We start from the raw sequence: 26,147 nt of genomic DNA on the forward strand, positions 1-26,147 counted from the left end.
AAAGCTAAAGGATTTCGTGAGGATGAGCACGATACCCTATGGTTTGAAGACCGTGTCTATGTGCCCAATGACCCGGAGATCAGGAAGTTAATTCTGCAAGAGGCCCATGATTCACCCTATTCGATTCACCCAGGGAATACCAAGATGTATCTGGATTTGAAGGATATTTTCTGGTGGACCGGAATGAAGAAAGAAATAGCAGAGTATGTAGCAGTTTGTGATGTATGCCAGAGAGTAAAGGCAGAGCATCAGAAGCCAGCAGGATTGTTACAACCATTGCCGATACCCGAATGGAAGTGGGATAAGTTAGGCATGGATTTTATCACGGGATTGCCCAGGACTCGTTCAGGCTATGACTCGATTTGGGTTGTAGTCGATCGATTGTCGAAAGTAGCTCATTTCATCCCAGTAAAGACCACTTATACCAGTGCTAAGTTGGAAAAAATATACATGACCAGAATAGTATGTCTGCATGGAGTTCCGAGGAGTATCGTATCAGATAGAGGAACCTAGTTTACCTCAAAGTTCTGGAAGCAGTTGCACGAAACTTTGGGAACCAGGCTAGAATTCAGTACAGCTTTTCATCCGCAGACAGATGGACAGACCGAGAGAGTCAATCAGATTTTGGAGGATATGCTGAGAGCTTGTGCGCTAGATTATGGATCTAGTTGGGACGATAATTTGCCATATGCAGAGTTCTCTTACAACAATAGTTACCAAACCAGTTTGAAGATGGCCCCTTTCGAAGCTTTGTACGGAAGAAGGTGCAGGACACCGCTGTTGTGGGACGAAGTTGGAGACCGTCAGTTGCTTGGACCTGACTTGATTAAGGAGTCTGAACAGAAAGTGAAGTTGATTCGCGATAGCCTCAAGGTAGCCTAGTCCAGACAGAAGAGTTATGCATATTCTAAACGCAAGGAGACAGTTTACGAAGTTGGAGACAAAGCTTATCTTCGAGTATCTCCACTTCGGGGAACAAAGCGTTTTGGAGTTAAAGGGAAGTTAGCGCCACGATTTGTAGGACCATATCGAATTTTGGAGCGTATGGGAGAAGTGGCCTACAAGTTGAAATTGCCCGAAGGATTGTCAGGAATTCATGATGTGTTCCATGTTTCCTAGTTAAAGAAGTGTCACGCGGAGATGGCTGACATACCATTGAGAGACACAGTGCCTTTGGAAACTATTCAGTTGGATAACGATTTGACTTACGAGGAGAAACCAGTTAAGATCCTCGAGTTTGCCAGCCGAGTTACTCGCAACAAAGTTATCAAGTTTTGCAAGGTTCAGTGGAGCCACCACACGGAGGATGAAGCCACCTGGGAACGAGAGGAAGATTTTCTCAAAGACCACCCTCACCTATTTTCTTGCCAACCCGAATCTCGAGGGCGAGATTCATCTTAAGGGGGGTAGGTTTGTAACATCCCAAATTTTCAATTTGGAATGTTATACATTAGATCATCATGCATATCATATTTTATTTGCTTTGGGTTTTGATCCTAGAAAATTCTAAGCAACTCAAGGACCCACGGAGAGAGTTGGGGATTTCGTTATTTTCATATTTGAGTTTTTTCTCAAATTTTGAGAATAGGATCATTTGATTTTATTTATTTTATCATCAATTATTTCTATTACAAAAATATGAGAGAGGGAATAAAATGACTTTCCCAAAATATAGAAATATTGAGAATTTAATAAAAAATCAAATAGTTTTATTTCGGAGTTTTTTTTGTTGTTGTTTTTATTTGAATTAGGAAAAATGCGCGTTTTTCAAAATTGCATTTAGGGCCCAAATAAATGTTCACTTTGTCGGGCTTGATTTTAGAAGCCCGAGAAAATTTATTTCGGGATTTTTGGAGTCCGTTTAGTATTTCTTTTTTTTTTCTTCCGAGCGAAAAAAAAACGGAATCGACTATGGGCCGTACTCGGCTAGGACTCTGCCGGCCGGGGGGCTTTATAAGCCGCGCCTCGGGCCCGAGCCAGCCCACCAGCAGCCGCCGCCCGAACCCTAACCCTAGCCGCGCCTAGCCCTAGCCCCGCCGCCGCCGCCGCGCTGCGCCGCCGCCGATTCGCCAGAGCCGCGCATCGCCCGAGGTTCGCCGCACCTCGAAATCCATGCCGTTAAAAAAAATTCCGTTCATCGTTTTTCTTTTTCGTCAGATTTTTCCACGGTTATTTTCTGATCGCGATTTCTGATTCGATTTTCGTTTTAGTTTAACTTTTCGCTCGTTTATCGGAATCTGGCGATTCAAGCGCCTGGAGTTTCGTCTCGAAACCCTCTATCCGAATAATCAACTTAAACAAGTTTTTGCTACTGTAAAATTTGACTTAAGTTCAGATTACTAGAACAAAGTTGTTTTCTTTCGCCGTTTGACTTTCTTTGCTTCGTTCGATTTGATTCTTTTTGCCAACCGGAGTTCTTAAGTTGAACCTTCTGGTTAGATCTCTTATTTGAGTTTTACCTGTGCATCAGATGAGTACTTATTGTATGCTTGTTTGTTTGCCTGCGATAGAGTACCCGGAGTGCGCCGCCTGTTACTTCGAATCGTTAGGTTTCACGGATCATCAGCAAGGCAAGTAACACTTCGATCATACCTTTTCTACAACCCAGTTTTTTTGCATTAGATCAATCTTCACACATTGCATGATTAGGATCCAATTAAACTGTGGGATGGGAAGTAGATGAGGTAGTACCTATTACCTCTTTATTATCAAACCTTTGGGAGTTACTTCTACGTTTGCTTATTATGCCATGCTATGCTAGTAGACGTGGATTGGGTGAGTGAAATCCATGACAGATGTGAGATTGATAATTAATGGTTTATCTAAGGTGGCAACTTAAACACACATCTGGGTGGATTGAGGCACCTGGGTATTCCAGGACATGCCTGTTTTCTTTTGGACCGCCACCCAGGCTCAAAGGGATCATGAGATTTTTCAAACTAGAAACTTCCGTGTGCAGCCACAAGCCATTATGGGCTCTGGCATAGTTGATTAAGTTGTGCGAACTCTTATAGGGTAGACTAGCAGATGTAGGGGAAAGTAGGTGTACCGGTCTATCCATCGTAAGGTGCTAGCGCTTCTGAAAGACTGTGTCTCGGTCATCCGTTTCTCAAACATCATGTAGTGCGAGAAATCCAACGGAGGTGATCGAGTCTTGTGGGGACAAGTGCGCAAACCTCTGCAGAGTGTAACAAACTAATCATGATTAGCCGTGTCCCCGGTTATGGACATCTTGAGTATCTAGTATCTGGATTATCATGTGAATCTCAACATGTTACTCTAAAATTAATGTTGTTGGGTTAATGATGATGCTTAATTGGGATTGAGAATGCTGTCAACCATTCTCAATGTTTAACAACCACCATGATAGTAATTAAATCTATTCCTTTTGAAGTAGGGAAAAATTGGCTTTATGCAAAACTGTAACCATAGAGCTTTCCACCAGCCAAATATGCATATAGTATAGCTGTTGCATTCCATTACTCTCTATGTGTTACCTTGCCAGCATATTCCATGTGCTGACCCGTTTTCGGGCTACAACGTTAATGTTGCAGACTTTTCAGACGACGATTAAGGAGTTTTAGGTCGTGGTTCTATACTCAGTGATGCCGTTGGAGTTGATGGACTCACTTATCTTCCAAGCCTTCCGCTGTTATTATTATTAGATGGCCTTAAGCCATATTTATTGTAATAAGTTCTCTTTTGAGACACTCGATGTAATAAGTGTGTGATTGCTACTCTGCTATAAATCCTCTGAGTACTGTGTGGTGTCAGCATTACTGATCCAGGGATGACACCGGAGCACAGAGATCAGACTGTTTGAGGTCTGGTCGCTACAAAAGGAGGTTTTATTTACCACACGAGGAACTGCTAGACGGTGTGGGAGAGGAGGCCGAGCAGTTCGATCTTCCATGCCCTAACTTGGCGACGGAGGACACCTACGGCGACGGCCGAGAAGACGATGTCCGCGGCCGGTGTGAGGACGGCATCGGTGAGGTCGCGGCAGCTAAGCGCTTCGTCGTAGGTGTCGTCGAGTGCTAGCGGTGGCGCTAGGGTTTGTGCAAGAGTGGAAGAAGAGATAATGACTGGGGTGAGGTGTGTATTTATAGAGACAGGGATGACACAACATTATTACGCAGGTGCCCCTGGCGGTTCACATCTGAAGGACACATGGCGATCATGCAACACATTGGAGGTTGTTCCATGTTCCCACGCACGCCTGGATTGTCGGGTGGTCGTTCCCACTTCTCTGGGTTTCAGGCAAAAAGGATTGAGCATTGAAAACAGATTAATGTTTGTCTCTTTGTCTTCTGCTGACAAGGACGCAGAGAAGACGTTTTGACAGTTCCAATAGCATGCATATGATTTGGATAGATAGACTTGAGACAGGAGCATAGAAAGGTTAGGGTCCGATCACATTCACTTAGTTCAAAAGATTCAACGTGAAGACATAGCTATAAATGAATGTTGTAGAGGACAGAAACTAAATAGGTACATTGAAGATAAACATGAGGCCATGTTAACATTGAAGACAAACAAAATGCGAAGACTTTGCAAATGTAACGCCATGAGAAAAACACTTCTAAGGGAAGAATTTGGTGGTGGCGTTACCCACCGTATAGGAAGTATTAGACCCAGACACGGCGCACAATTATCGTGGAGCTCCGAAGTCAAATTCCACGTTAATATATTCACACTCAGAATGTAAGTCTTCATTGATTGAAGACATACGTTACTTCGTGTGTTGCACATCCAAGTCATCAACATGCATAAGTGTTAGGATGTGTGCCTGATAACAGGACATTTGAGGATTCCAAGATATTTAGCTCACACCCTAACATGCAAAACCTTTTCTCATCCAAGGGCTTTGTGAAGATATCTGCCAGTTGCTCTTCAATGTTGACGTGTATGATATCAATATCTTCCTTCATCACATGATCTCTGAGAAAGTGATGACGAATTTCAATGTGCTTTGTCTTCGAGTGCTGAACTAGGTTGTTAGCAATCTGGATGGCGCTTTCATTGTCGCAGTAGAGTGGCACTTGCTTCAGATGAATGCCATAGTCTTTGAGTGTTTGCTTCATCCATAGAAGCTGAGCGCAGCAAGATCCAGCAGCAATGTATTCAGATTCAGCAGTGGGGAGAGAAACACAGTTCTGCTTCTTGAAGACCAACATACAAGTGATCGTCCCAGAAAGTGACATGTGCCTGATGTAGACTTGCGATCCACCTTGTCACCAGCATAATCAGATCAAACTCTGAGCCCTTTGGATACCATAATCCTAGTGTTGGGGTGTGAGCCAAATATCGAAGAATTCGGTTCATAGCTAAGTGATGCGATTCCTTTGGTGCCGCTTGGAATCGGGCACCCATGCAAACACTAAGCATGATATCTGGCCTAGATGCACATAAATAAAGCAAAGAACCAATCATGGAGCGGTATACCTTCTGATCGAACTCTTTACCATTGTCGTCGGGACCCAGATGGTGTTTAGCTGGCATTGGCGTTGTGTAACCTTTGCAGTCTTGCATTCCAAACTTCTTCAGGCAATCTTTGAGGTATTTCTCTTGAAATATGAAGATGCCGTTGCGTTGTTGTCGTATTGAAGACCAAGGAAGAACTTCAACTCACCCATCATGGACATCTGATATTGCTCTTGCATCATGTATCCAAACTCATCACTGTATTTTTGGTTGGTGCAGCCGAAGATAATGTCATCCACATATATTTGGCAAACAAACAGTTCACCATCATATGTCTTCGTGAAGAGTGTGGGATCCAAAGAACCAGGTTTGAAGCCTTTGCTCTTCAGGAAGTCCTTGAGTGTGTCATACCAAGCACGAGGGGCTTGTTTGAGGCCATACAGTGCCTTGTTGAGCTTATAAACCATGTCAGGATGTTTTGGATCTTCAAAGCCAGGCGGTTGTGCAACATACACTTCTTCTTCAATCTTGCCATTGAGAAAAGCGCTCTTCACATCCATTTGATACAGAAGGATGTTATGATGATTTGCATAGGCTAGCAGTATGTGTATAGCTTCAAGCCTAGCCACAGGAGAAAATGTTTCATCGAAGTCAATTCCTTCAACTTGAGTGTATCCTTGAGCAACGAGACGAGCTTTCTTTGTGACAACTTGACCATGCTCATATGGCTTGTTGCGATATATCCAATTAGTGCCTATGATATTGTGCTTACGAGGATCAGGACGCTTGACCAGTTCCCATACATTATTCAGCTCAAATTGTTGAAGCTCTTCTTGCATAGCTTGAATCCATTCAGGTTCCATGAAGCCTTCATCAACTTTCTTGGGTTCAGATATTGAGACGAATGCGAAGTGTCCACAGAAATTTGCTAGTTGTGTTGCCCTTGAACGAGTGAGTGGACCAGGTGCATTGATGCTATCAATTATTTTCTAAATTTGTACTTCATTTGCAACACGAGGATGAACAGGACGAAGATTTTGCTCTTGCTGATCATTGCCATCATTAGAAGGATTGTCTTCAGGCTGAGCATTGTCTTCAGGTTGATCAGGTGCAGAGATGATGAGTTCCTCTTCAGCTTGAGCTTCAGACGGTATGATTTCTCCAGTTCCCATAAGCTTGATGGATTCACTGGATGGAACTTCATCTAGCACATTTGACAGGTTCTCTCTTTGCGAGACGTTAGTCTCATCGAACCGCACATCCACAGTTTCAACCACATTATAGTGAAAGAGGTTGAAGACTCTGTAGGAGTGCGAATCCTTTCCGTATCCAAGCATAAAACCTGTTGGGGAACGTTGCAGAAAACAAAAATTTTCCTACGGTTTCACCAAGATCCATCTAGGAGTTCATCTAGCAACGAGTGATCGGATTGCATCTACATACCTTTGTAGATCACACGCGGAAGCGTTCAAAGAACGGGGATGAGGAAGGCGTACTCGACGTGATCCAAATCACCGAAGATCCTAGCGCCGAACGGACGGCACCTCCGCGTTCAACACACGTACGGTCAGCGTAACGTCTCCTCCTTCTTGATCCAGCAAGGGGGAAGGAGAGGTTGAGGAAGATGGCTCAAGCAGCAGCACGACGGCGTGGTGGTGATGGAGCTGCAGTACTCCGGCAGGGCTTCGCTAAGCACTATGGAGGAGGAGGATGTGTTGGAGAGGAAGAAGGAGGCACCAAAGGCGTGGTTGAGAGGCCCTCCTTTCCCCACTATATATAGGGAGTCCAAGGGGGGGCGCCGGCCCTAGGAGATCCAATCTCCTAAGGGGGTGCGGCCAAGGGAGGAATCCCTCCTCCCCAAGGCACCTAGGAGGTGCCTTCCCCCTTTGGGACTCTTCCCTTCCTTGAACCCTAGGCGCATGGGCCTCTTGGGGCTGGTGCCCTTGGCCCATATAGGCCAAGGTGCACCCCCTACAGCCCATGTGGCCCCCGGGGCAGGTGGCCCCACCCGGTGGACCCCCGGGACCCTTCCGGTGGTCCCGGTACAATACCGGTGACCCCGAAACTTGTCCCGATGCCCGAAATAGCACTTCCTATATATAATTCTTTACCTCCGGACCATTCCAGAACTCCTCGTGACGTCCGGGATCTCATCCAAGACTCTGAACAACATTCGGGTTACTGCATATACATATCCCTACAACCCAAGCGTCACCGAACCTTAAGTGTGTAGACCCTACGGGTTCGGGAGACATGTAGACATGACCGAGACGACTCTCCGGTTAATAACCAACAGCGGGATCTGGATACCCATGTTGGCTCCCACATGCTCCTCGATGATCTCATCAGATGAACCACGATGTCGAGGATTCAAGCAACCCTGTATACAATTCCCTTTGTTAATCGGTATGCTACTTGCCCGAGATTTGATCATTGGTATCCCAATACCTCATTCAATCTCGTTACCGGCAAGTCACTTTACTCGTACCGTAATGCATGATCCCGTGACCAGGCACTTGGTCACTTTGAGCTCATAATGATCATGCATTACCGAGTGGGCCCAGTGATACCTCTCCGTCATATGGAGTGACAAATCCCAGTCTTGATCCGTGTCAACCCAACAGACACTTTCGGAGATACCCGTAGTATACCTTTATAGTCACCCAGTTACGTTGTGACGTTTGGTACACCCAGAGCACGCCTACGGTATCCGGGAGTTACACGATCTCATGGCCTAAGGAAAGGATACTTGACATTGGAAAACTCTAGCAAACGAACTATACGATCTTGTGCTATGTTTAGGATTGGGTCTTGTCCATCACATCATTCTCCTAATGATGTGATCTCGTTATCAATGACATCCAATGTCCATAGTCATGAAATCATGACTATCTGTTGATCAACGAGCTAGTCAACTAGAGGCTTACCAGGGACATGTTGGTGTCTATTATTCACACATGTATTACGATTTCCGAATAACACAATTATAGCATGAATAAAGACAATTATCATGAACAAGGAAATATAATAATAATGCTTTTATTATTGCCTCTAGGGCATATTTCCAACAGTCTCCCACTTGCACTAGAGTCAATAATCTAGTTACATTGTGATGAATCGAACACCCATGGAATTCTGGTGTTGATCATGTTTTGCTCTAGGGAGAGGTTTAGTCAACGGATCTGCTACATTCAGGTCCGTATGTACTTTACAAATATCTATGTCTCCATCTTGAACATTTTCACGAATGGAGTTGAAGCGACGCTTGATGTGCCTTGTCTTCTTGTGAAACCTGGGCTCCTTAGCAAGTGCAATAGCTCCAGTGTTGTCACAGAAGAGCTTGATCGGCCCCGACGCATTGGGTATGACTCCTAGGTCGGTGATGAACTCCTTCACCCAAATTGCTTCATGCGCTGCCTCCGAGGCTGCTATGTACTCCGCTTCACATGTAGATCCTGCCACGACGCTCTGCTTGCAACTGCACCAGCTTACTGCCCCACCATTCAAAATATAACATATCCGGTTTGTGACTTAGAGTCATCCAGATCTGTGTCGAAGCTAGCGTCGACGTAACCTTTTACGACGAGCTCTTCGTCACCTCCATAAACGAGAAACATTTCCTTAGTCCTTTTCAGGTACTTCAGGATATTCTTGACCGCTGTCCAGTGTTCCTTGCCGGGATTACTTTGGTACCTACCTACCAAACTTACGGCAAGGTTAACATCAGGTCTGGTACACAGCATGGCATACATAATAGAACCTATGGCTGAGGCATAGGGGATGACACTCATCTCTTCTATATCTTCTGCCGTGGTCGGACATTAAGCTGAGCTCAATTTTACACCTTGCAACACAGGCAAGAACCCCTTCTTAGACTGATCCATATTGAACTTCTTCAATATCTTATCAAGGTATGTGCTTTGTGAAAGACCTATGAGGCGTCTTGATCTATCTCTGTAGATCTTGATGCCCAATATATAAGCAGCTTCTCCAAGGCAGCTTCTCCAAGGTCCTTCATTGAAAAACTCTTATTCAAGTAGGCCTTTATGCTGTCCAAGAGTTCTATATCATTTCCCATCAAAAGTATGTCATCTACATATAATATGAGAAATGCTCCAGAGCTCCCACTCACTTTCTTGTAAACACAGGCTTCTCCATAAGTCTGCGTAATCCCAAACGCTTTGATCATCTCATCAAAGCGAATGTTCCAACTCCGAGATGCTTGCACCAGCCCATAAATCGAGCGTTGGAGCTTACACACCTTGTCAGCATTCTTAGGATTGACAAAACCTTCCGGCTGCATCATATACAATTCTTCCTTAAGGAAACCATTAAGGAATGCCGTTTTGACGTCCATTTGCCATATTTCATAATCATAGAATGCGGCAATCGCTAACATGATTCGGACGGACTTCAGCTTCGCTGCCGGTGAGAAAGTCTCATCGTAGTCAACCCCTTGAACTTGTCGATAACCCTTAGCGACAAGCCGAGCTTTATAGATGGTCACATTACCATCCGCGTCTGTCTTCTTCTTAAAGATCCATTTATTTTCGATGGCTCGCCGCTCAACGGGCAAGTCAGTCAAAGTCCATACTTCGTTTTCATACATGGATCCTATCTCGGATTTCATGGCTTCTAGCCATTTGTCGGAATCCGGGCCCGCCATCGCTTCTTCATAGTTCAAAGGTTCACCGTTGTCTAACAACATGATTTCCAAGACAGGGTTGCCGTACCACTCTGGTGCGGAACGTTTCCTTGTGGACCTTCGAATTTCAGTAGGAGCTTGATCAGAAGTATCTTGATCATCATCATTAACTTCCTCTCTAGTCGGTGCAGGCACCTCAGGAACATTTTCTTGAGTCGCGCCATTTTCCGGTTCAAGAGGTAATACTTCATCAAGTTCTACTTTCCTCCCACTTACTTCTTTCAAGAGAAACTCTTTCTCTAGAAAGGACCCATTCTTGGCAACAAAGATCTTGCCTTCGGATCTGAGGTAGAAGGTATACCCAATAGTTTCTTTAGGGTATCCTATGAAGACGCATTTTTCCGATTTGGGTTTGAGCTTTTCAGGTTGAAGTTTCTTGACATAAGCATCGCATCCCCAAACTTTTAGAAATGACAGCTTAGGTTTCTTCCCAAACCACAATTTATACGGTGTCGTCTCAACGGATTTTGACGGAGCCCTATTTAAAGTGAATGCGGCAGTCTCTAAAGCATACCCCCAAAAATATAGCGGTAAATCGGTAAGAGACATCATAGATCGCACCATATCTAATAGAGTGCGATTACGACATTCGGACACACCATTACGCTGAGGTGTTCCAGGCGGCGTGAGCTGTGAAACTATTCCACATTTTCTTAAGTGTGTGCCAAACTCATGACTCAAGTATTCTCCTCCACGATCTGATCGCAGGAACTTGATTTTCCTGTCACGTTGATTCTCAACCTCACTCTGAAATTCCTTGAACTTTACAAAGGTCTTAGACTTGTGTTTCATTAAGTAGACATACCCATATCTACTCAAGTCATCAGTGAGGGTGAGAACATAACGATAGCCACCGCGAGCCTCAACACTCATTGGACCGCACACATCAGTATGTATGATTTCCAATAAGTTGGTTGCTCGCTCCATTGTTCCTGAGAATGGAGTCTTGGTCATTTTACCCATGAGGCATGGTTCGCACGTGTCAAATGATTCGTAATCAAGAGACTCTAAAAGTCCATCAGGATGGAGCTTCTTCATGCGTTTGACACCTATGTGACCAAGGCGGCAGTGCCACAAGTATGTGGGACTATCATTATCAATCTTACATCTTTTGGTATTCACACTATGAATATGTGTAGCATTACGCTCGAGATTCATTAAGAATAAACCATTCACCATCGGAGCATGACCATAAAACATATCTCTCATATAAATAGAACAACCATTATTCTCGGATTTAAATGAGTAGCCATCTCCAATTAAACAAGATCCTGATACAATGTTCATGCTCAAACTTGGCACTAAATAACAATTATTGAGGTTCAAAACTAATCCCGTAGGTAAATGTAGAGGTAGCGTGCTGACGGCGATCACATCGACCTTGGAACCATTCCCGACGTGCATCGTCACCTCGTCCTTCGCCAGTCTCTGCTTATTCCGCAGCTCCTGCTTTGAGTTACAAATGTGAGCAACTGCACCGGTATCAAATACCCAGGAGCTACTACGAGTACTGGTAAGGTACACATCAATTACATGTATATCACATATACCTTTTGTTTTTCCGGCCTTCTTGTCCGCTAAGTATTTGGGGCAGTTCCACTTCCAGCGACCACTTTCCTTGCAATAAAAGCACTCAGTCTCGGGCTTGGGTCCATTCTTTGGCTTCTTCCCGGCAGCTTGCTTGCCGGGCGCGGCAACTCCCTTGCCGTCTTTCTTGAAGGTTTTCTTACCCTTGCCTTTCTTGAACTTAGTGGTTTTATTCACCATCAACACTTGATGTTCCTTTTTGACTTCTACCTCTGCTGATTTCAGCATTGCAAATACTTCAGGAATGGTCTTTTCCATCCCTTGCATATTGAAGTTCATCACAAAGCTCTTGTAGCTCGGTGGAAGCGACTGAAGGATTCTGTCAATGACCACGTCATCCGGGAGATTAACTCCCAGCTGAGTCAAGCGGTTATGCAACCCAGACATAGTGAGTATGTGCTCACTGACAGAACTGTTTTCCTCCATCTTACAGCTGAAGAACTTGTCGGAGACTTGATATCTCTCGACCCGGGCATGAGCTTGGAAAACCATTTTCAGCTCTTCGAACATCTCATATGCTCTGTGTCTCTCAAAACGTTTTTGGAGCCCCGGCTCTAAGCTGTAAAGCATGCCGCACTGAACGAGGGAGTACTCATCGGTACGTGCTTGCCAAGCGTTCATAACGTCTTGTTATGCAGGGAGAACAGGTGCGTCACCTAGCGGTGCTTGTAGGACATAATCTTTCTTGGCAGCTATGAGGATGATCCTCAGGTTCTGGACCCAGTCCGTGTAGTTGCTGCCATCGTCTTTCAGCTTGGTTTTTTCTAGGAACACGTTGAAGTTGAGGACTACGTTGGCCATTTGATCTACAAGACATATTGTAAAATTTTAGACTAAGTTCATGATAATTAAGTTCATCTAATCAAATTATTCAATGAACTCCCACTTAGATAAACATCCCTCCTGTAATCTAAGTATAACATGATCCGAGTTAACTAGGCCGTGTCCGATCATCACGTGAGACGGACTAGCCAACATCGGTGAACATCTTCATGTTGATCGTATCTTCTATACGACTCATGCTCGACCTTTCGGTCTTCTGTGTTCTGAGGCCATGTTTGTACATGCTAGGCTCGTCAAGTCAACCTAAGTGTTTGCATGTGTAAATCTGTCTTACACCCGTTGTATGTGAACGTTGGAATCTATCACACCCGATCACCACATGGTGCTTCGAAACAACAAACTGTCGCAACGGTGCACAGTTAGGGGGAACACTTTCTTGAAATTATTATGAGGGATCATCTTATTTACTACCGTCGTTATAAGGAAACAAGATGCAAAAACATGATAAACATCACATGCAATCAAATAATAATAGTGACATGATATGGCCAATATCACATAGCTCCTTTGATCTCCATCTTGGGGCTCCATGATCATCTTGTCACCGGCATGACACCATGATCTCCATCATCATGATCTCCATTATTGTGTCTCCATGAAGTTGCTCGCCAACTATTACTTCTACTACTATGGCTAATGCGTTTAGCAATAAAGTAAAGTAATTTACATGGCGTTTCTCAATGACACGCAGGTCATACAAAAAATAAAGACAACTCCTATGGCTCCTGCCGGTTGTCATACTCATCGACATGCAAGTCGTGATTCCTATTACAATAGCATGAACATCTCATACATCACATATAGATCATTCATCATTCATCACAACTTTGGCCATATCATATCACAAAGCACTTGCTGCAAAAACAAGTTAGACGTCCTCTAATTGTTGTTGCAAGTTTTACGTGGCTGAAATAGGGTTCTAGCAAGAACGTTTTCTTACCTACGTGAAAGCCACAACGTGATTTGTCAACTTCCATTTACCCTTCATAAGGACCCTTTTCATCGAATCCGCTCCAACTAAAGTGGGAGAGACAGACACCCGCCAGCCACCTTATGAAACTTGTGCATGTTAGTCGGTGGAACCGGTCTCACGTAAGCGTACGTGTAAGGTTGGTCCGGGCCGCTTCATCCCACAATACCATTGAAGCAAGATAAGACTAGTAGCGGCAAGAAAGTTGACAACATCAACGCCCACAACAAATTGTGTTCTACTCGTGCAAGAGAACTACGCATAGACCTAGCTCTGATACCACTGTTGGGGAACGTTGCAGAAAACAAAAATTTGTTGGGGAACGTTGCAGAAAACAAAAAATTTCCTACGGTTTCACCAAGATCCATCTATGAGTTCATCTAGAAATGAGTGATCGGATGCATCTACATACCTTTGTAGATCGCGAGCGGAAGTGTTCAAAGAACGGGGATGAGGTAGTCGAACACGACGTGATCCAAATCATCGGAGATCCTAGCACCGAACGGACGGCACCTCCGCGTTCAACACACGTACGATCAGCGTAACGTCTCCTTCTTCTTGATCCAGCAAGAGGGAAGGAGAGGTTGAGGAAGATGGCTCCAGCAGCGCACGACGGCGTGGTGGTGATGGAGCTGCAGTACTCCGTCAGGGCTTCGCCAAGCACTATGGAGGAGGAGGAGATGTTGGAGAGGGAGAAGGAGGCAACCAAAGGCGTGGATGAAAATCCCTCATTCCCCCACTATATATAGGAGGGCCAAGGGGGGGCGCCGGCCCTAGGAGATCCAATCTCCTAGGGGGGCGGCGGCCAAGGGAGGTTTCCCTCCCCCCCAAGGCACCTAGGAGGTGCCTTCCACTAGTGGGACTCTTACCTTTTGTGAACCCTAGGCGCATGGGCCTCTTGGGTCTGGTGCCCTTGGCCCATGTAGGCCAAGGCGCACCCCCTACAGCCCATGTGGCCCCCCGGGGCAGGTGGACCCACCCGGTGGACCCACCCGGTGGACCCCCGGGACCCTTCCGGTGGTCCCGGTACAATACCGATAACCCCGAAACATGTCCCGATGGCCGAAATAGCACTTCCTATATATAATTCTTTACCTCCGGACCATTCCGGAACTCCTCATGACGTCCGGGATCTCATCCGGGACTCCGAACAACATTCGGGTTACTGCATATACATATCCCTACTACCCTAGCGTCACCGAACCTTAAGTGTGTAGACCCTACGGGTTCGGGAGACATGCAGACATGACTGAGACGCTCTCCGGTCAATAACCAACAGCGGGATCTGGATACCCATGTTGGATCCCACATGCTCCTCGATGATCTCATCGGATGAACCACGATGTCGAGGATTCAAGCAACCCCGTATACAATTCCCTTTGTCAAGAGGTATGTTACTTGCCCGAGATTCGATCGTCGGTATCCCAATACCTCGTTCAATCTCGTTACCGGAAAGTCACTTTACTCGTACCGTAATGCATGATCCCGTGACCAGACACTTGGTCACTTTGAGCTCATTATGATGATGCATTACCGAGTGGTCCCAGTGATACCTCTCCGTCATACGGAGTGACAAATCCCAGTCTTGATCCGTGTCAACCCAACAGACACTTTCGGAGATACCTGTAGTGCACCTTTATAGTCACCCAGTTACGTTGTGACGTTTGGTACACCCAAAGCACTCCTACGGTATCCGGGAGTTACACGATCTCATGGTCAAAGGAAAAGATACTTGACATTGGAAAAGCTCTAGCAAACGAACTACACGATCTTGTGCTATGCTTAGGATTGGGTCTTGTCCATCACATCATTCTCCTAATGATGTGATCCCGTTATCAATGACATCCAATGTCCATAGTCAGGAAACCATGACTATCTGTTGATCAACGAGCTAGTCAACTAGAGGCTTACTAGGGACATGTTGGTGTCTATCATTCACACATGTATTACGATTTCCGGATAATACAATTATAGCATGAATAGACAATTATCATGAACAAAGAAATATAATAATAATGCTTTTATTATTGCCTCTAGGGCATATTTCCAACAGTCTCCCACTTGCACTAGAGTCAATAATCTAGTTACATTGTGATGAACCGCACACCCATGGAATTCTGGTGTTGATCATGTTTTGCCCTAGGGAGAGGTTTAGTCAACGGATCTGCTACATTCAGGTCCGTATGCACTTTACAAATATCTATGTCTCCATCTTGAACATTTTCACGAATGGGATTGAAGCGACGCTTGATGTGCCTTGTCTTCTTGTGAAACCTGGGCTCCTTGGCAAGTGCAATAGCTCCAGTGTTGTCACAGAAGAGTTTGATCGGCCCCGACGCATGGGGTATGACTCCTAGGTCAGTGATGAACTCCTTCACCCAAATTGCTTCATGCACTGCCTCCGAGGCTGCCATGTACTCCGCTTCACATGTAGATCCTGCCACGACGCTCTGCTTGCAACTGCACCAGCTTACTGCCCCACCATTCAAAATATACACGTATCCGGTTTGTGACTTTGAGTCATCCAGATATGTGTCGAAGCTAGCGTCGACGTAACCCTTTACGACGAGCTCTTCGTCACCTCCATAAACGAGAAATATTTCCTTAGTCCTTTTCAGGTACTTTAGGATATTCTTGACCGTTGTCCAGTGTTCCTTGCCGGGATTACTTTGGTACCTTCCTACCAAACTTACGGCAAGGTTTACATCAGGTCTGGTACACAGCATGGCACACATAATAGAACCTATGGCTGAGGCATAGGGGATGACACTCATCTCTTCTATATCTTCTGCCGTGGTCGGACATTGAGCTGAGCTCAATTTCATACCTTGTAACACAGGCAAGAACCCCTTCTTAGATTGATCCATATTGAACTTCTTCAATATCTTATCAAGGTATGTGCTTTGTGAAAGACCTATGAGGCGTCTTGATCTATCTCTATAGATCTTGATGCCTAATATATAAGCAGCTTCACCAAGGTCCTTCATTGAAAAACTCTTATTCAAGTAGGCCTTGATGTTGTCCAAGAGTTCTATATCATTTCCCATCAAAAGTATGTCATCTACATATAATATGAGAAATGCTACAGAGCTCCCACTCACTTTCTTATAAACACAGGCTTCTCCATAAGTCTGTGTAAACCCAAACGCTTTGATCATCTCATCAAAGCGAATGTTCCAACTCCGAGATGCTTGCACCATCCCATAAATCAAGCGTTGGAGCTTGCACACCTTGTTAGCATTCTTAGGATCGACAAAACCTTCCGGCTGCATCATATAAAATTCTTCCTTAAGGAAACCATTAAGGAATGCCGTTTTGACGTCCATTTGCCATATTTCATAATCATAGAATGCGGCAATCGCTAACATGATTCGGACGGACTTCAGCTTCGCTACCGGTGAGAAAGTCTCATCGTAGTCAACCCCTTGAACTTGTCGATAACCCTTAGCGACAAGCCGAGCTTTATAGATGGTCACATTACCATCTGCGTCTGTCTTCTTCTTAAAGATCCATTTATTTTCTATGGCTCGCCGTTCAACGGGCAAGTCAGTCAAAGTCCATACTTCATTTTCATACATGGATTCTATCTCGGATTTCATGGCTTCTAGCCATTTGTCGGAATCCGAGCCCGCGATCGCTTCTTCATAGTTCGAAGGTTCACCGTTGTCTAACAACATGATTTCCAGGACAGGGTTGCCGTACCACTCTGGTGCGGAACGTGTCCTTGTGGACCTACGAAGTTCAGTAGTGACTTGATCTGAAGTTTCATGATCATCATCATTAACCTCCTCTTTAACCGGTGGAGGCATCACAGAAACATTTTCTTGAGCTGCGCTACTCTCCGGTTCAAGAGGTAATACTTCATCAAGTTCCACTTTCCTCCCACTTACTTCTTTCGAGAGAAACTCTTTCTCCAGAAAGAGTCCATTCTTGGCAACAAAGATCTTGCCTTCAGATCTTAGGTAGAAGGTATACCCAATGGTTTCCTTAGGGTATCCTATGAAGACGCATTTTTCCGACTTGGGTTCGAGCTTCTCAGGTTGAAGTTTCTTGACATAAGCATCGCATCCCCAAACTTTTAGAAACGACAACTTAGGTTTCTTGCCAAACCATAATTCATACGGTGTCGTCTCAACGGATTTAGACAGAGCCCTATTTAAAGTGAATGTAGCTGTCTCTAGAGCGTATCCCCAAAATGATAGCGGTAAATCGGTTAGAGACATCATAGACCGCACCATATCCAATAGAGTGCGATTACGACGTTCGGACACACCGTTACGCTGAGGTGTTCCAGGCGGCGTGAGTTGTGAAACTATTCCACATTTTCTTAAGTGTGTGCCAAACTCGTGACTCAAGTATTCTCCTCCACGATCTGATTGCAGGAACTTGATTTTCCTGTCACGTTGATTCTCAACCTCACTCTGAAATTCCTTGAACTTTTCAAAGGTTTCAGACTTGTGTTTCATTAAGTAGACATACCCATATCTACTTAAGTCATCAGTGAGGGTGAGAACATAACGATAGCCACCGCGAGCCTCAACACTCATTGGACCGCACACATCAGTATGTATGATTTCCAATAAGTTGGTTGCTCGCTCCATTGTTCCTGAGAATGGAGTCTTGGTCATTTTACCCATGAGGCATGGTTCGCACGTGTCAAATGATTCGTAATCAAGAGACTCTAAAAGTCCATCAGCATGGAGCTTCTTCATGTGTTTGACACCTATGTGACCAAGGCGGCAGTGCCACAAGTACGTGGGACTATCATTATCAACTTTACATCTTTTGGTACTCACATTATGAATATGTGTAGCATTACGCTCGAGATTCATTAAGAATAAACCATTCACCATAGGAGCATGACCATAAAACATATCTCTCATATAAATAGAACAACCATTATTCTCGGATTTAAATGAGTAGCCATCTCGAATTAAACGAGATCCCGATACAATGTTCATGCTCAAAGCTGGCACTAAATAACAATTATTAAGGTTCAAAACTAATCCCGAAGGTAAATGTAGAGGTAGCGTGCCGACGGCGATCACATTGACCTTGGAACCATTCCCGACGCGCATCGTCACCTCGTCCTTTGCCAGTCTCCGCTTATTCCGCAGCCCCTGCTTTGAGTTACAAATGTGAGCAATAGCACCGGTATCAAATACCCAGGAGCTACTACGGGTACTAGTAAGGTACACATCAATTACATGTATATCATATATACCTTTTGTTTTGCCGGCCTTCTTGTCTGCTAAGTATTTGGGGCAGTTCCGCTTCCAGTGACCACTTCCCTTGCAATAAAAGCACTCAGTCTCGGGCTTGGGTCCATTCTTTGGCTTCTTCCCAGCAGCTTGCTTGCCGGGCGCGGCAACTCCTTTGCCGTCCTTCTCGAAGTTCTTTTTACCCTTGCCCTTCTTGAACTTAGTGGTTTTATTCACCATCAACACTTGATGTTCCTTCTTGACTTCTACCTCTGCTGATTTCAGCATTGAAAATACCTCAGGAATGGTCTTTTCCATCCCCTCCATATTGAAGTTCATCACAAAGCTCTTGTAGCTTGGTGGAAGCGACTGGAGGATTCTGTCAATGACCGCATCATCCGGGAGATTAACTCCCAGCTGAGTCAAGCGGTTATGTAACCCAGACATAGTGAGTATGTGCTCACTGACAGAACTATTTTCCTCCATCTTACAGCTGAAGAATTTGTCGGAGACTTCATATCTCTCGACCCGGGCATGAGCTTGGAAAACCATTTTCAGCTCTTCGAACATCTCATATGCTCCATGTCTCTCAAAACGCTTTTGGAGCCCCGGCTCTAGGCTGTAAAGCATGCCGCACTGAACGAGGGAGTAGTCATCGGCACGTGTCTGCCAAGTGTTCATAACGTATTGGTTCTGTGGGATGGGTGCGTCACCTAGCGGTGCTTGTAGGACATATTCTTTCTTGGCAGCTATGAGGATGATCCTCAGGTTCCGGACCCAGTCCGTATAGTTGCTGCCATCGTCTTTCAGCTTGGTTTTCTCTAGGAACGCGTTGAAGTTGAGGACTACGTTGGCCATTTGATCTACAAGACATATTGCAAAGATTTTTAGACTAAGTTCATGATAATAAAGTTCATCAAATTATTCAATGAACTCCCACTTAGATAGATATCCCTCTAGTCATCTAAGTGTTACACGATCCGAGTCGACTAGGCCGTGTCCGATCATCACGTGAGACGGACTAGTCATCATCGGTGAACATCTTCATGTTGATCGTATCTTCCATACGACTCGTGTTCGACCTTTCTGTCTCTGTGTTCCGAGGCCATGTCTGTACATGCTAGGCTCGTCAAGTTAACCCTAAGTGTTTTTGCATGTGTAAAACTTCTTACACCCGTTGTATGTGAACGAAAGGATCTATCACACCCGATTAACACGTGGTGCTTCGAAGCGACGAACTGTAGCAACGGTGCACAGTTAGGGGAGAACACTTCTTGAAATTGTTGTAAGGGATCTTCTTATTTACTACCGTCGTTCTAAGCAAACAAGATGCAAAACATGATAAACATCACATGCAATCAAATAATAATAGTGACATGATATGGCCAATATCACATAGCTCCTTTGATCTCCATCTTGGGGCTCCATGATCATTTCATCACCGGCATGACACCATGATCTCCATCATCATGATCTCCATCATTGTGTCTCCATGAAGTTGCTCGCCAACTATTACTTCTACTACTATGGCTAACGCGTTTAGCAATAAAGTAAAGTAATTTACATGGCGTTTCTCAATGACACGCAGGTCATACAAAAATAAAGACAACTCCTATGGCTCCTGCCGGTTGTCATACTCATCGACATGCAAGTCGTGATTCCTATTACAATGGCATGAACAACTCATACATCACATATATATCATTCATCATTCATCACAACTTTGGCCATATCATATCACAAAGCACTTGCTGCAAAAACAAGTTAGACGTCCTCTAATTGTTGTTGCAAGTTTTACGTGGCTGAAGTAGGGTTCTAGCAAGAACGTTTTCTTACCTACGTGAAAGCCACAACGTGATTTTTCAACTTCTATTTACCCTTCATAAGGACCCTTTTCATCGAATCCGTTCCAACTAAAGTAGGAGAGACAGACACCCGCCAGCCACCTTATGCAACTAGTGCATGTTAGTCGGTGGAAGCGGTCTCACGTAAGCGTACGTGTAAGGTTGGTCCGGGCCGCTTCATCCCACAATACTGTTGAAGCAAGATAAGACTAGTAACGGCAAGAAAGTTGACAACATCTACGCCCACAACAAATTGTGTTCTACTCGCGCAAGAAGAACTACGCATAGACCTAGCTCATGATGCCACTGTTGGGGAACGTTGCAGAAAACAAAAAATTTCCTACGGTTTCACCAAGATCCATCTATGAGTTCATCTAGCAATGAGTGATCGGATGCATCTACATACCTTTGTAGATCGCAAGCGGAAGCGTTCAAAGAACGGGGATGAGGTAGTCGAACACGACGTGATCCAAATCACTGGAGATCCTAGCACCGAACGGACAGCACCTCCGCGTTCAACACACGTATGGTCAGCGTAACATCTCCTTCTTCTTGATCCAGCAAGAGGGAAGGAGGGGTTGAGGAAGATGGCTCCAGCAGCAGCACGACGGCGTGGTGGTGATGGAGCGGCAGTACTCCGTCAGGGCTTCGCCAAGCACTATGGAGGAGGAGGAGGTGTTGGAGAGGGAGAAGGAGGCAACCAAAGGCGTGGATGAAAAGCCCTCCTTCCCCCACTATATATAGGAGGGCCAAGGGGGGTGGGCGCGCCGGCCCTAGGAGATCCAATCTCCTAGGGGGGTGCGGCCAAGGGAGGAATCCCTCCTCCCCAAGGCACCTAGGAGGTGCCTTCCCCCTTTGGGACTCTTCCCTTCCTTGAACCCTAGGCGCATGGGCCTCTTGGGGCTGGTGCCCTTGGCCCATATAGGCCAAGGCGCACCCCCTACAGCCCATGTGGCCCCCGGGGCAGGTGGCCCCACCCGGTGGACCCCCGGGACCCTTCCGGTGGTCCCGGTACAATACCGGTGACCCCGAAACTTGTCCCGATGCCCGAAATAGCACTTCCTATATATAATTCTTTACCTCCGGACCATTCCGGAACTCCTCGTGACGTCCGGGATCTCATCCGGGACTCTGAACAACATTCGGGTTACTGCATATACATATCCCTACAACCCTAGCGTCACCGAACCTTAAGTGTGTAGACCCTACGGGTTCGGGAGACATGTAGACATGACCGAGACGACTCTCCGGTTAATAACCAACAGCGGGATCTGGATACCCATGTTGTCTCCCACATGCTCCTCGATGATCTCATCGGATGAACCACGATGTCGAGGATTCAAGCAACCCCGTATACAATTCCCTCTGTCAATCGGTATGCTACTTGCCCGAGATTCGATCGTCGGTATCCCAATACCTCGTTCAATCTCGTTACCGGCAAGTCACTTTACTCGTACCGTAATGCATGATCCCGTGACCAGACACTTGGTCACTTTGAGCTCATAATGATGATGCATTACCGAGTGGGCCCAGTGATACCTCTCCGTCATACGGAGTGACAAATCCCAGTCTTGATCCGTGTCAACCCAACAGACACTTTCGGAGATACCCGTAGTATACCTTTATAGTCACCCAGTTACGTTGTGACGTTTGGTACACCCAAAGCACTCCGACGGTATCCGGGAGTTACACGATCTCATGGTCTAAGGAAAGGATACTTGACATTGGAAAACTCTAGCAAACGAACTATACGATCTTGTGCTATGTTTAGGATTGGGTCTTGTCCATAACATCATTCTCCTAATGATGTGATCTCGTTATCAATGACATCCAATGTCCATAGTCAGGAAATCATGACTATCTGTTGATCAATGAGCTAGTCAACTAGAGGCTTACCAGGGACATGTTGGTGTCTATTATTCACACATGTATTACGATTTCCGGATAACACAATTATAGCATGAATAAAGACAATTATCATGAACAAGGAAATATAATAATTATGCTTTTATTATTGCCTCTAGGGCATATTTCCAACAAAACCTTCATGTGCTTTCGGTGCAAATTTTGAAGTGTGATGTGGATCCTTGATCCAGCACCTGGCACCAAATACTCTGAAGTAACTGACAGATGGCTTCTTACCAGTGAGGAGCTCATAGGATGTTTTGTTCAGAAGCTTGTGAAGATAAACGCAGTTGATGATATGGCATGCAGTATCAATGGCTTCAGGCCAGAACTTTCATGGAGTCTTGTATTCATCGGGCATCGTCCGGGCCATCTCAATAAGTGTTCTGTTCTTGCGTTCCACGACGCCATTTTGCTGCGGCGTGTACGGAGCTGAGAATTCATGAGTGATGCCCAAAGTATCAAGATAAGTGTCGAGGCCGGTGTTCTTGAATTCAGTGCCATTGTCACTTCGGATGTGCTTGATCTTGACGCCATAGTTGTTCATGGCTCAATTGGCGAAGCATATGAAGACATCCTGCACTTCAGTCTTGTAGAGGATTATATGTACCCATGTATATCTTGAATAATCATCAACAATGATGAAGCCATAGAGACAAGAAGTAGTAGTAAGAGTTGAGTAGTGAGTGGGACCGAAGAGGTCCATGTGTAGCAGTTCGAAGGGTTGAGTCGTTGTCATGATTGTCTTCGAGGGATGCCTGGCCCTCGTCATCTTTCCAGCTTCGCAGGCACCACATAAGTGATCCTTCTTGAACTTGACGCCCTCGATGCCTATGACATGCTTCTTCTTTGCAAGAGTGTGCAAGTTCCTCATGCCAGCATGCCCTAGCCTCCGATGCCAGAGCCAGCATTCTGAAGCTTTTGCTAGAAGACATACGGCAAGCCGTGGTCCTGCTGAGAAATCTACCATGTACAAATCATCTTTTCGATACCATTCAAAGACTAGAGACTTGTTAGATTCCATTAGAACAAGGCAACGATATTTTACAAATATCACAATCATGTTTAAATCACAAAGCATTGAGACAGACATTAAGTTGAAACCAAGGGATTCAACAAGCATCACTTTATCCATGTGCCGATCCCTTGAGATTGCAACTCTACCTAGACCCAATACCTTGCTTTTACCAGTATCAGCAAATGTGATGTGACTCTTGTCAGATGGACGTAAGGTTGAGTCCATGAGAAGACTTCGCTTGCCAGTCATGTGATTAGTACATCCACTATCAATAATCCATTCTGAAGCAGCTGGTGTCATACCCTATAGTGCAGTTAGGGGGATAGGCTTCACGAAGAGAATTGTCAATCATAAACATTTGACGAGCAAGTGGATTATGAAAGCTTAGATCGAGGTTAGGACTAATAAGGCAAGTAGCAAGCGACCCAGGAACAAAATAATAAGACCATTTGGGCATTTCATCTTGCGCCCTACAAGATGTTTAAGGTCCCCAGCAATAGCTTTAGACGAATTTGATTTTTGGCTGGAGACCCTTCCCTGCAAAGAGAGTTAAGCTTTCTTAGCCACCCACATCTTCATGGGTGGCTTCGAAGCAATGAGTCTAAGTACAGCATCTGAGAACTTTGGCTTTGGAGCCCTAGCAAATAGTCTTGCAGGTGGACAATAGTACTCATAAGAATAAGCAGAGTAGTTCTTGGTCTTATGAACATGGCGGTTTGATGAAACGCGCTCATATTCATAGGCCTGAGTATGGTTTCCCTGCAAAACATTTGCATTAGTGCGACTCAGGTGAGTCCTCTGTCTGGATGATGCCTTTGGACCATATGAAGCCCGTGGTCTAGGGTTTGTCTTCTTCACTTGTGGTGTCATGACGACATACACAGGAAGATTTTCCAGACACTTTTTCGACACCCAGACCTTCTTCATAGGTGGCCCATACCTGCAGTTAGTACCAATATACCTGGCAAACACTTCACCATTCTGATTCTTAAACAGTTTATAGTTTGCATCAAAGGATTCATCAATAACAATGGGATTAGCACAAGTGAAGCCAGATAGGGTAGATGGATCCACTGAAGGTTCCTTTGCAGCAACCCATGTGGTTTTGGGGTACTGCTCAGGTTTCCAGTAAGAGCCATCAGCATTCATTCCTTTCGAACCCAACATCCTCTTTCCCAGGGTTTTGGTTCAGGATCTGTCTTTTGAGGACATCACATAGTGTTTGATGCCCTTTGAGACTTTTGTACATCCCTGTTTCAAGCAATGTCTTCGACCTAGCATTTTCATTAGCAATAGCAGTGGCATCCTCAGCAGAGGGGTTAGTTACCACATCAACAGTTGAAGATATTGCAACAGTAGCAGCAGTGGAACATCAAGCAACAGAAGTAGCGTTGTCACGCTCAATGCATTTAAGACATGGTGGTTCAAATCCTTCCTGAGTGGAACTGATCTGTTTGGCGCGAAGCGACTCGTTTTCCTTTTGAAGATCTTCATGAGCCACTCTCAATTTCTCAAGATCTTGTTTCCTTTGAAGATAATCATAGGAAAGCTTTTCATGAGTTGTTGAGAGCGTTTCATGACGACTTTTAAGTTCCTCATACTTAACATGAAGATTTTTTATGTCTTCAATTAAGGACTGAGATCGAGTCATTTCAGTGTCTAACAGGTCATCGCTTTTGTCTAACAGTTTTTGAATATGTTCCATAGCTTTCTGTTGTTTAGTTGCAATTTTAGCAAGTGTTTTGTAGCTGGGTTTGGAACCACAATCAGAGTCATCTTCACTGGATGTTTGATAGTGAGTAGTGCGTGAGTTTACCTTGGCACCGCGTGCCATGAAGCAGTAGGTGGGAGCGGAGGTGTCCTGGTCAGTAGCATCGGCGTCGATGATGAAGTCATTGTCTTCAATGTTGAAGATGGACTTGGCAACGTAGGCTGTAGCCAGACTTGCAATGCCAGAATTGGACTCCTCCTCAAACTCCTCCTCCGCCTCCTCAGAAGCAGACTCCTCCTCTGAATCCATTTCCTAGCCAACAAACGCACGAGCCTTGCCAGATGAGCTCTTCTTGTGTGATGAAGACTTTGATGAAGACTTGGAAGAAGACTTTGAGTATTTCTTCTTCTTCTTCTTGTCGTCAGAGTCATATTCCTTGTTCTTCTTCTTCTTGTTGTTCTCATTGTCCCACTGCAGACACTCAGAGATGTAATGACCAGGTTTCTTGCACTTGTGGCATGTTCTCTTCTTGTAGTCATGAGCAGAGGCTTCATCATTCCTTGAGCTGGATCGTGAGGACTTTCTGAAGCCTTTCTTCTTGGTGAATTTCTGGAACTTCTTCACAAGCATAGCAAGCTCCTTTCCAATGTCTTCAGGATCATCAGAACTGCAATCAGATTCTTCTTCAGATGAGGAAACAGCCTTTGCCTTCAAAGCACGAGTTCGCCCATAGTTAGGACCATAGATGTCTCTTTTCTCAGAAAGCTGAAACTCATGTGTGTTGAGCCTTTCAAGTATGTCAGATGGATCGAGTGTCTTGAAGTCAGGGCGTTCTTGTATCATCAGGGCTAGGGTGTCAAATGAACTGTCAAGTGATCTCAGGAGTGTCTTGACGACTTCATGCTTGGTGATCTCAGTAGCGCCGAGGGCTTGAAGCTC

This window comes from Triticum urartu, chromosome 3, assembly GCF_003073215.2.
Source record: "Triticum urartu cultivar G1812 chromosome 3, Tu2.1, whole genome shotgun sequence".
Lineage (NCBI taxonomy): Eukaryota > Viridiplantae > Streptophyta > Magnoliopsida > Poales > Poaceae > Triticum > Triticum urartu.